The sequence below is a fragment of the Gigantopelta aegis genome, chromosome 8 (assembly GCF_016097555.1).
Source record: "Gigantopelta aegis isolate Gae_Host chromosome 8, Gae_host_genome, whole genome shotgun sequence".
In the NCBI taxonomy this organism is placed as follows: domain Eukaryota; kingdom Metazoa; phylum Mollusca; class Gastropoda; order Neomphalida; family Peltospiridae; genus Gigantopelta; species Gigantopelta aegis.
The window spans coordinates 16,888,497-16,901,646 of NC_054706.1; positions in this window are offsets into that span (position 1 = coordinate 16,888,497).

Consider the following 13,150-nt stretch of genomic DNA (forward strand, 5'->3'; position numbering starts at 1 on the left):
CTTGAATAAACTGATATTGCAAATCAAATCCTGTCTTCTTTCAAGTTTTAAGCTTAGAGTTATAGTGGTATACGTGTGTTTGTGTGTATGTATATTAATAAGAATTTCCTTTTTTTTACTACACAGACGTCCATAGCTTGTTATATTTAATTTGGAGTAGGTGTAAATAGGTATTTGTGGTATGAATTCTGTTTATTAGTCTAAACTGAAAATGTGCCAGTTTGTAGTACAATAATACAATATAAAGAAAAACACATAGCCTATCACGGGAATAAAAGGATAAATAACACCTCGGCACAAAAAAAAAAAAAAAAAAAATGCATCGACTACTGTGTGTCAAAACGAAGGTAAGTAAACAACTGAACTGATGAATGGACTGATTATCAATAAATTAAAGTGTAAAACACAGTGTAAGTTGTTATTCAAAAATATAAATATCACTGGTAAGTAAATTTAAAATTTGGAATAAACTTTAAATACAAGTCTAAGGTGGAACTGATCAGATGTCTCCTACCAAACATATTTTTCCTCATTTGCTTCTGATGACCGAACTCCACCCAAAATGTGACGCACCGCCAGAGTACATTGACAGCGCTCTCAAAGGTGGATGATCCTTCTTCAAAATAATAATGAATGAATGTTTAACGACACCCCAGCACGAAAAATACATCGGCTATTGGGTGTCAAACTATGGTAATGCAAACAAATAAAGTAATCATCAAAACAAAACACAGTTTAAAAAACCGTGAAAGAACACAAATATCACAGATAGATACTGACTTTTACTCAAAATGTATTTGTGCTGTATTGGCCATTCTCAAAGAGAATGTTACACCCCTGCACCACGGTGAGGTTACAGCAGGCGCAGGGGTCTTCAAAATAAATGCATGTGTGACCGACAAAAGGCAATTCCATCCTTCCTGTATCATCCACTCTCCTTGGATTAGCTTGACAGAATGAAGCTTTTTCGTGTGTAGTCCATTTGCGTCAAAAGAGAACCAACGAATTGACGGAACTATACAATGAATAAAGTTAAAATTCATATGTAAACATGTTAACTTTCAAACCCGTAAAACGTCAATTAAAATTTTTTAAGAAAAAAAAATCAATCTGAATAAAACCATATTTGAGTTGGTATGAGTTTAAAACTCAATAAGATGTTTTAATATAAGTTTTAAAGGGACATTCCTGAGTTTGCTGCATTGTAATATGTTTCCGACTAATAAAATATTTCTACGATTAAACTTGCATATTAAATATATTTTCTTGTTTAGAATATCAGTGTCTGTATATTCAATATGTTTCTGGTTGTCTTAATATTTATAAGAAGCCCAAACTGGATTTTGTCTTCAAATAATTTCGTACGTACGAAAAAACTGTATTTTAGGAAATAAAATGAAATTTAACCTATTATCCTGTTCAATTATTTAGACCCAAAGTTTTTTGCAAATGTTACGTTTATGTCCTATTCGATATTTGTTTTCTTTGCATTTACATGAAAACAAACCCAAACCCCGACAGGTTTTATATACAAATCATCATATAAAATGCACGAAGTTGACTTAATTCTACTTTTTAAAAATCTATGTGTCTTTTGAATGCACGTTATTTCTCCTATAAATAACTACGGTCATTTGCATATCAAAAGCATCATTCTATAGTGCGTTTCAAACTGATGTTCGGTTCTATCGTCCTATCCGCACAAATCGTAGTATGACCTATATTTAAGAAAATATCTGTAAACATGAAGCAGGCGCGGATTCAGGTGGGGAGTTCAAGTGACAAAACCTCAGTTTGAAAAAAAAATATGTATCAAATATTATAATTATATTGTGGAATACACAAGCGCGCGTGCTGAAGGGAGTGACAGACAGACAGACAGAGAGAGAGAGAGAGAGAGAGAGAGAGAGAGAGAGAGAGAGAGAAAGAGAGAGACGTCATTTATGTAACGACGCACTCAACATATTTTAATCTATGGTTATAGGGAGAGAGAGGAATATGGTATGCATGCGATTGGTGGAGGTGTGACCCTCTGCACAACCCCAACCCCACTTAAGGCTTCTTTTGTATATGGAGCGGGACGTAGCTCAGAGGTAAAGCGTTCGCTCATGGTAGGTCGACTGATCGATCCCACATGGTGGATCCATTGGGTTGTGTCTAGTTCCAGCCTGTGCACCACAACTGATGTATAAAGGCTGTGGTATGTGCTATCCTGTCTATGGGATGGTGCATATAAAACGTCCCTTATTGCTTTTTAAAATTGCTTATCGGAAACAGTGGCCCGTGTGGCGGTAGCGAGTTTCTTTCTCAGTCATAATGCTCCTTAACCGTTTTATCTGACGCCACATAAACGTATATCAAATGCGTTGAGTGTGTCGTTAAATAAACATTTCTCTCGTATGTATGTGTAGTCTATATGCATTTCTAGTCGATTAGTTTATAGGTTGTTAGGTTGTTTGATAGTGAATGATATGGAAATAAATAGTTTTTGGTGTTAAAAGAGTTCATGCATACATTAAAGTAATACTCCTGTAGGGTATGGAGAAATAACTTAATCAGTCGACGAACTCATTTCTTCATCACTATCTTCGTTAAGGGGAACTATCACAGGGGGTATTTTATTTCTTATAAAACTATTTTGTTTTCTAAAATCGTCTTCGATCTTTATTACATGTTTAACTGCGTCAGAGAAGTGTGTAGGTGTGACAGAGTTCAATGCATGTGCAAGTTCTCTCCGCACCGTGGTCATTTTACCATCATTATGACGAGCTATGTGCCCTTTGACTTGACCCCAGATCAGTTCTATCGGATTGAGTTCAGAATGTCTTGGCGGCAGTCTTAGACACAAGTGCCCATGGCGTTCAGCAATATCATCACTAACAAATTGCTTTGCACATTTGTTACTATTCACAAGTTCATAAAAAACTGGCTTTGTCATGTTACTCTCAAAAGGTATATTTTTGTTTCGTAGCCACGACTGAATTTCTTCCTTTTTAGCGTTTAGTGCAGGACATCGTGTAATCTCAGTTAATTTGTTGTGGTAGCTTGCGTTATCCATGACGATAACAGAAGGTTCTGGTAGAGAAGGCATAAGTTGTTCTTCAAACCATTTGATGACATTTTCATGATTCATCTCACCATGATAGTCTCCGTCTGTTTTTTTAGCCTCAAAGATCAATTCACAGCCATCTATCAATCCATATTTATCACAGCCAGCATGACAAATAATAAGTCTTTTTCCCTTCCCAGTCACCGAACAGAGTTTAGGAACTCGATCAGCAGCGTCTGATTTCGGCAGGTGATTGACGATACTTGTGCCCGGGTGGATATCTGTCCAGTGGTGGGATGTTGTGTGATTGACATTCACCCAGGTCTCATCTTGATACACTATTAAATACCCTTGTTCTCGTAAACTGGATATTTCATGGAGATAGGACAGTCTCCTGTCTGATATATTGGCGTCCTCAAAAATCACTTTTCCGGTTGTAGACATATGTTGGTATTTAAAATCGAGGTCATGGAGTGTTCTTCGTAACGTTGATATGGATATATTGATTCCACATTCCTCCCTTAAAGCCACGTTAATCTTATGTAATGTAGGTAATTCGCCCTCTCTATAAAATCTGTATACTCGTCGTCTAATAACATCTATATCAAATAAATCGATGAGTTTTCGGTCGCGTTTTTTAACAGTGATTTCTGTGCTTGGATTCGTAGAGCTTAGATTTTTCACAGTTCTTTTTACTGTTGAAACCGAAACTTTAAGTGCAGCGGCAACTCGATCGACAATTCGATAAGAAGCATACCTAGGTCTACCGCGCTGATATTCATCTTCAAAATAATCGAAAACGTTCTTAATACACGATTTTACATCAACTGAAGTGTTTTTCGATTTACCCATATTTTTCCTCAAATAACAATAACAAGAATGTCGACTAATACATATTCAATGAATTTATATACCCTACCTAACTTGTATTTTACGTGGTTTACACATTGCTACAATAGCACGTGCAGTCATAGATCGAAATAATGATGTTATTGACCAAGCAATGCTATCGTATTTTGAACATTCAGGGCTGTGTCTGCGGGATGAAAAAGTGGTTGAACCCATACGAGTCCGAACAATAGCCCTTTGGTTTTTCGCATTACAAATGTAACACCCAACCCCCAAACCCCAGCCCCTTGCACCACCCTAAATACTATATATATATATATATATATATATATATATATATATATATATATATATATATATATATATATATATATATATATATACGTATGAGTTCCCAATTTAGAGGAAAATTAAATAACATTTTTATTATTATTTGATGTTGGTGGCCTTTGACATTTTATCCCCCCCCCCCCCGGTCTTCTTGGTCCGGCCCTGCATTAAATTTATTTCTAAATTTGGAAAGCACATTCCTGCGGTGTGTGAGGTGATTTGTGTTTATTACTGTGCTACACCTCAGTTGTGTTAGGTTAGGTATGGTATGCTAATATATAATTGATATAATAAAATAAAAATACATAATACATTAGCTAAATTTATTAAATATAATGCACCTACAAGAAAGGGTTACATGTTCTGTTTGTTTACATCTATGTTAAACGGAAAGATTAGACAATGCTGTTACACACTGCAAAACAATAATAATCTTGATTTAGTGAAAGAAGCTATAATGGCCTTCACGTATCCTCAGATCCCAATGTTTTGATAAGCAAATGACCTTAGTTATTTATAGGAGAAATAACGTGCATTCAAAAGACACAGAGATTTTTAAAAAGTGGAATTAAGTCAACTTCGTGCATTTTATATGATGATTTGTATATAAATCCTGTCGGGGTTTGGGTTTGTTTTCATGTAAATGCAAAGAAAACAAATATCGAATAGGACATAAACATAACATTTGCAAAAAACTTTGGGTCTAAATAATTGAACAGGATAATAGTACAAACATTAAAACGATCAGAAACACATTTAGTATACAGCCACTAATATTTTATGCAAAAAAATATATTTGATATGCAATTACAATCGTTAAAAAGTCTCTGTTAGTCGATAACATCTTAAAAAGTGCACCATGTCCCTTTAACATGAGTTATACGTCAGTTCATCGGTTCCCTTGTGACACGGACTATACTGGTGTTTGATTCTCTCTTCAAGCGTGTTTTAGACTGTCTTTACAGCACAATGAAATGAAGCTTATAATTCAAGGAACACTCTAGAAGATGCAGTAATATAAATATTGATTAAAGTGTTATGAAGTGTTAAGTTAACCAATATAAAAACACCTCCAAAACACTTGACTGGTTCCCTGATACACTAATGTACTGTGCCAAACCAGTTACGAAATATGGCCCATTTTTTTTTAACCCAAATTTTATGCTTGTATTCAATTAAGGTTAATGCACGCTGTTTTGTGCACACACCTCTGCTATTTGAGCAGTTTTTCCAGGAAAGGGGATGATATAGTGGTTGCCGAGAGATTGTCTTACATCTACCCACTTTAGAATGTGGTCTTGGGTGCGAACTCAATACCTACCAGGCATGGGGCTAATGTTTTAACATTTGTCTAAAGGTACAGCTGCCCTCCTCTCCCACGTCCACGCCCTTTATGTAGGGGGCTGGTATCTATATACAAAAACGCCCGTAAAAAAATGGGAATTTATACAGAGAATAACTGGCTAATGACGTCGGATATCTACTTTATCCTGTGAAGGTAAGAATGGAAAATAGCCTAGCGGAATTTCTCTTTCTACCTGAACAGGATAAAGCAGATATTCGACGTCATTAAAGCCGCACACCCTAGTTCCATCCAGCGAAAATAAATTATAATTTGGTTAATCTACAAACCTGTAACCCACTTAGATCACGTTTTTATCAAATGGAGTGAAAAAGCAGGTTTTATATCGATAAATACCATGGGAATCCCCATGTCCCAATTGCTTGAAATAATTTTGAAAGTTAGTATTCTGATGTCACCGGTAGATGTCGCTCGAAGCACAACAATGCCTACGTCACGACAAATTTCACAGACTTGGGGTGCGTTTCTTTCACCTCTCCTGGACATGTTCCAACTGTTCTGTCCTGGTTGTATCCCCTCTCCAGATATCGTAAGACTTATCAAAATTATTGGTTTTAAGGGTTTGTAACGTTTTGTATTAAGCCACTTACTTGTCTGAACTTTATTGTTACTGAAAATGTTCACGAAATGTGAAGAAAAATTTCACAAATGAACAACAACAAATCGGATGTTGATTGCGCGAACCGTGCACGAGAAAACAAACCGAACCAAAATGATAACGGTCACGTGATATACCAATGTCTGTGACATTGAAATGGAAATATCCCCTCTAAAAATAGATTAGACCTTGTCTGCTCAACGTTTTTTTCTCAGACGTGCGTGCGATTTTATGAAATACGAAAAATGTATTTTGTGGTATTACAAAAACCAGGATTACCAAAAAACACTTCAGGTGAATGGAAATGTATATTCTAAATAATAAACGGTAAGTAAGTGCAATTTTATTTGTGAAAAAATGGGTTTAATAGCGAAAAACAACGCCGTAATGGTTAACAACTAGCCGTAACTAGGGTGTGTCCCTTTAACTAGTTATAATCTATATCCTGCGGACCATAAAAATTAAGGGGAAAAGCCATTATATCTATTATTTCAACCACATTGTATTATTACCTAGAGGTCAAATGAGCGATTTTGTAATGTAGCTATGCGCATGACGTCATATCAGTGTTTATCGGCCTCGGTGGCGTCGTGGTTAGGCCATCGGTCAACAGGCTGGTAGGTACTGTGTTCGGATCCCAGTCGAGACATGGGATTTTTAATCCAGACACCGACTCCAAACCCTGAGTGAGTGCTCCGCAAGGCTCAATGGGTAGGTGTAAACCACTTACACCGACCAGTGATGCATAACTGGTTCAACAAAGGCCATGGTTTGTGCTATCCTGCTTGTGGGAAGCGCAAATAAAAGATCCCTTGCTGCTAATCGGAAAGAGTAGCCCATGAAGTGGCGACAGCGGGTTTCCTCTCAAAATTTTGTGTGGTCCATAACCATATGTCTGACGCCATATAACCGTAAATAAAATGTGTTGAGTGCGTCGTTAAATAAAACATTTCTTTCTTTCATATCAGTGTTAGTAGCAGGAACTATATCTATATATGACTAGCTCGAGCTATAAAGACACAAACTAACATTTATTATAAAATGTTTATTTGTAAATCATTTCTGTTTATATATTTAAAACACTGATGCAAATTGAATGGAAAATATCTCCGAAGTCCAAGGGCCATAACTCTGTCAAAAATGGGTAAATTGCCATAAAAGTTCAACTTCGTCTGTAACAGTACACGATAAACCTATATACAAAATTCCAGGTTAATATATCAAGGCCTTCTGGGGGAAAAAGTCCGGAAAACAAATTTCATATCTCCTAAGTTCAAGGGTAATAACTCCGTCAAAAATTGGTAAATAGCCATGAAAGTCAAACTTGTTATGTAATGGTAAATGATAAAATTTCAGCTGAATATCTCAAAGACTTCTGCAACAAACATCTAGAAAACATATGAGACAGACGGACAGACATACAGACAGGCTGAAGGACGGAGATGAAACCTATAGTCCCCTGTAGTTGGTCCGGTAGAGGACTAATAAGTGCAGATTCATAAAATGGTAATATAGATAGATATATGTGGTTAGATAAAGCCAATAATTGTATTATCATTAAAGTCTTCAAATTACCGCCAGTGAACAACAAACAAAACAAAACAAATCCCCAACAACAGATGGTCATCATTCCAAGTAGATCGTCCTTCCCCTCAATAGGCATACAATGTCACATGCAATATAAAAGCATACATAAGCCATGTTGTAATACAATTATTTCACATACCAAACTAAATAAATAAAATACAGTAATGAATTCAAAATAACACATAAAAAGGAATATAAAATATATTATGACTCTCATTAGGGCCGGGACATAGGCTCACTTGATGCGCAGTCGGTTTAGGATCGATCCCTATAGGGCTATTTCTCATTCCAGCCAGTGCTCCACAACTGGTGTAACTAAGGTCGTGGTATGTACTATCTTGTCTGTGGGATGGTGCATACAAAAGATACCTAGCTGGTAATCTAAAAGTGTAGCCCATGGAGTGACGAGAGCGGGTTTCCTCTCTTTATATATGTGTGATCTTTAACCATATATCTTATGTGTCATATAACCGTAAATAAAATGTGTTGAGTGCGTCATTAAATAAAACATTACATTCCTTTCCTTCATTAGATGAAATGTATAATTTATTCCACGCCTAGAAGTAAAAAAAGAAGAAGAGTAAAACAAACTAACAATTAATTCAATTGGAACATTGCAAGAAGATCAGGACCCTTCATTGTTCACTTGTAAGTGAATTCCTCCAGGCAATTCTTCATGGGGATATAATGACCCTGCCAAATGTGATAGCAGTTACATACCATTGTCTAGGTAACATTATCTTTATCAAATCCTATAACACCAGCTTTGGACACCTCATGTTGTTAAACATAATCGCTGCCTGTACACAACTTTGTGCTTAAAATAAAATAATCAATGACCATATCATCTCAATCCTTGTTAGAACATGGTGTGAGAAGTTGAATATTGATGTACAGGGTTTGTATGAGCAATGTATTGTTTTAATGATATTTAAGGACTGAAAACAAAAAAGATGCAAAAACTTCAACGGTTGTATGCCTGCATGAAGGATACATTTGTTTGCAGTAAGAACAAAATTATCAAAATTAAAAATTCATGGCTCTATTTCAGATTTTCACACTTTTGAAACCTTTAAAATCGATTCTAAACTAAACATAAAATATTGTTCACTGCCGGTCTCTACAGTGGTATATAATACCAGTCTCTACAGTGATATATATTATTCTATGAGAGATGATGTAGAAGTTGTCCTGTCTACGTTTAGACTGGTTAAAAACTGTGACTTTGATGCCATAAAAATGGGTATGATTCATTATGTCACCATCAGAATAAACAAAGACTGTATTTACAAAACGTGTGAAACCAAAATTTGGGGAAATGGTGATACATATACCTGTATTTGTCATTTATATTACTGTAAAATGATACACATAGAATGATTAAAAATACCGAAATGGATTAAATTCCTTTATATAGTTGATACAATCCAGTGGTATACACATGATGTAGTAACTATTTCAAGAAACTCAATTTAATGAAATCAAATGAATAAGTTTTTATTATGTCACTTCGTAAATGTAATAAACTATGTAAATGGTATAAATTACTATACCACATCTCAAATGAATCATTGACATTTTGAAAAATCATATCTGCAAATCTCAAAAGGATGTTTTGACACGTGTGTGACTGATCCCATGAACTAGTCAGGTGTTATTCCCATGGGAGGACTGCTACTTCCTAGTATGATGCATCCGTCATACTTTGAATGTAGGAGGACTGCCACTCAGAATACGTGTTTAACAAATCTAAACATTTCATTTACACTTTTTGCCTTCCTTTAATTATTATCGACATAGATTTACATGATTTATTTCAGATAATGCAAGCTGGCCTTGTGGCCAATTTATTTAGAATTCTTAATATTTTTACGTTGCTAAATATGTGGTGGCCAAGGCATTTACATAAATATTAATGATCTTAAAGGGACATACCCTAGTTTTTAAACACTAAGGCATACTTTTCACTTAGACCCTAGTTTCAACCCGTACGAATGGACACTAAGTTTGATTAATTTACAAACGTGTAATAAATTTGGATAGAACAGTGAAACAAGAGTTGGTGACGTTGAAATACCCTTACAAATAGATTAAAACGCGATTCCATACCCGTTACTTCTGAGACGGCTCTAATATTGAAAAACATGCCTTAGTGTTTAAAAACTAGGGTGTGTCCCTTTAAAAGACATACATTTACATGATTTATTTCAGGTAATACAACATACGCTTATGGCTAGCTTATTTACAAGTTTGAACATTCTTTTTACATATTTTTCTAAATATATCACGAACAACATTTTCAGTTTTTATCTGAAAATCATTTTCTGTTTACTCAAATAAATCTATAAATCCAAATTTTGAATTTCAAGTTACTATCACTGTATAAAATTGTACAACAGTATATAGCTGCCAGTTGTCGCTTTTGCAAGTTCTTGAATTCATTCATTCATCCATTCACTCACTCACTCATTCTCTCAATCTCCGTTTGTTTCTCCGATATTATTATTCTGTCATGTTTTGTAAAAATGTCAGTTGTAAAATTTAGAGTGAGATCGTAACACAGGGATTGCTGATGATGAATGTTTACTAAAATACAAACATTATTTAGAACAACATATCTGCACCATTTCACTTTGTAGTTATTTCTGTTCGGTATCTCTTCCAATCTTGAATATGTTTTATACATGCATGGACCAGGTTTCATACTGATTACCTGCAACAGGTTACCAGATGAATAATATTGTTTTCAATGGCTTTATACAAAAAAAAAAGATGGTCAAGTTTGAAAATAAATTAATGATATTAATTAAAAAACCCTGTGGAAAACAGAATTAATCAGTCATCTCCAGGCAGTTCCTGCTGTCGCCACATAGGCTACTCTTTTACGGCAGACAGCAAGGGATCTTTTATTTGCGCTTCCCACAGGCAGGATAGCACAAACCATGATCTTTGTTGAATCAGTTATGGATCACTGGTCAGTGTGAGTGGTTTGCACCTATCCATTTGAGCCTTGCAGAGCACTCACTCAGGGTTTGGAGTCGGTTTCTGGATTAAAAATCCCATGCCTCGACGGGGACCCGAACCCAGTACCTACCAGCCTGTAGACCGATGGCCTAACCACGACGCCACCGAGGCCGGTTCCCACTAATGAGTCTGTTAGTATCTAACACAGGGTAACTGATAACAATATAGATACATGGCAAAGTAAGCTTCACTTTTGCATAGCCAGACTTGAGACAGAGACTGCCATTTTCCAGTTTGAATGGGTCAAGAAAATTAACAAGACAATTAAGTCAAGAAAATTAATAACACACTTTATTAGAACAATGAATGCGGCCAATCAAGATTATTTTTAATTAATCATGTTTAAAATTAGAATTAAAATACTTAACAAGGATAATCCAATCAATCTAGCAAACATAAATAAGTTCAATTGTCAGTGTCTAAGCCATTCATTCACATTTATATTACTGTATATTTTAATATGGTTCACACCTAGAAATTATAGCCTACATTTTAGTGTGCTGTTAAGTAAAAAAGGTTTTCAAATGCTGGGACAGAACGACATACCTGCTGTTAGAAGGGGAATGTTGTCAGCTAACTTAGACTTTCTACAGAAACAGTGGCAGATATAACAACAGCCACCTTTTGTAAGCAAAAAGAGTCGCCAGAAGAGTGTCCATGGTGGACTTACTGTTGGCATTTTGTGAAACTCCAAAGTAAGGAAACAGCTCTGCCAAGCCCGCACCTCATCAGCTATATTCTGGATACTTTCAAAACGGAAGCTGAAAATGTACAAAACATACAATATAATAGCAAAATATAATACTTTTAGATGCTATTCTGTCCCTTACCTAGCGTATTTTCAGTATTTTTATTATTCATAGTGGAATAAAAGAATGCTACACAACAAAAATAACCACTGGCTATTATATATAAAATGGTAAGTGAGCAATACAAACAATATAAACAAGTACCAAATTAGTGTACGGCAGTTATAAATATGAAATACATTACGGCCGATTTCTTTTTAACGGTTTACCCACGATTAATGGTTTAAATTTTCTTTGAGAGAAGATCAACTGTGCTTCTACATTTCACGCTAATGATTCATGAATTAATTAATGCTTAACGACACCTCGGCACACACAAAATACTCTGGCTACTGGGTGTCAAACAATGTCAACTATTGCGCTAGTGATTCAGTTTTGATCTCCATTCAAATTATGTTTAACTGGATGCTTTTGTACATGGAATAGTTTCTGACGTGACCAATGGTTCACATTAAACCAGGTTCATCTGAGAGTAGGTCACGTTTTCAGAAACTCACATTTGAATCACCGATGAGATATCGGTGCTAAGAATTACACCGAAGAAAGTACCACTAGGGTTTTATGAAAATGAAGACGCAAACACTGACCCTCGAGAGTCGTTTGTCAACAACATAATAACTATTTTACTTGGTACACAGTTTGAATGTACAAAGCCAATGTTTTTAAAAGCAGGCTTTTAAGTATTATAAATATATGTAGTAAGACCACAACAGGGTAAAAAAAATTCTAACATTTTAAAATATATATATATATTTCTTCATTTAGGACAATACTTCACGAAATTATCACTTACTTCGATATTTCTTAATCGTTCTGCCGCTTTAAGGTCACACGACCGACCGATCACCTTACACCACTGAGCTGCGATGGAATACATCTATGGTTGTAATGAGTCAAGCTGTACACTGAAGCCGATGTGAAGTCAATAGTGGGCTACCCGCCCACCACCTTCCTGGATCTCAAATGTAATGTGGTATCTGTCCCCCAAGGTAATACTTACGTTCACCCACGTAACGTTAACCTGGATGTTTCCACTGACTTCATTCAGTTCGGATGTTCACGCTCTGACTGTTTTGACTTGGCCCATTCGACGAAACATTGGCTCGCATTACTCTTGCGCTGTTAATAATATCGTGGCTGTATGGAGACTGAGTATTTAGTCTTTTAAAACACGATTGGTACAACAAAGGCCCAAGTACTATCCTTTCTATGGGAAAGTATATTACTCAATGTTTGATATTAATCGTACAGTCTATCTAATATTAACGTGTTCAACATTAATCACCAAATAATACAAATGTCTAACAGTTAAATGTTTAGTGAATGGAAACATGCAAAAAAAAAAAAAAAGCAACAAAAAACCACCTTCCATTTAAAGAGAGGGAAAATGAGCTACATGGCAGAGGATCAAAGCATCTTTGAGAACTATATTGTGGGCAATCATACTTGAAGGTCAGTACAGATAAGGAACAACAACGAAACGTCTCCGACAGATGCACGACGATGTCAACATCGTGTATGAGAACCTCTTACCACAATAC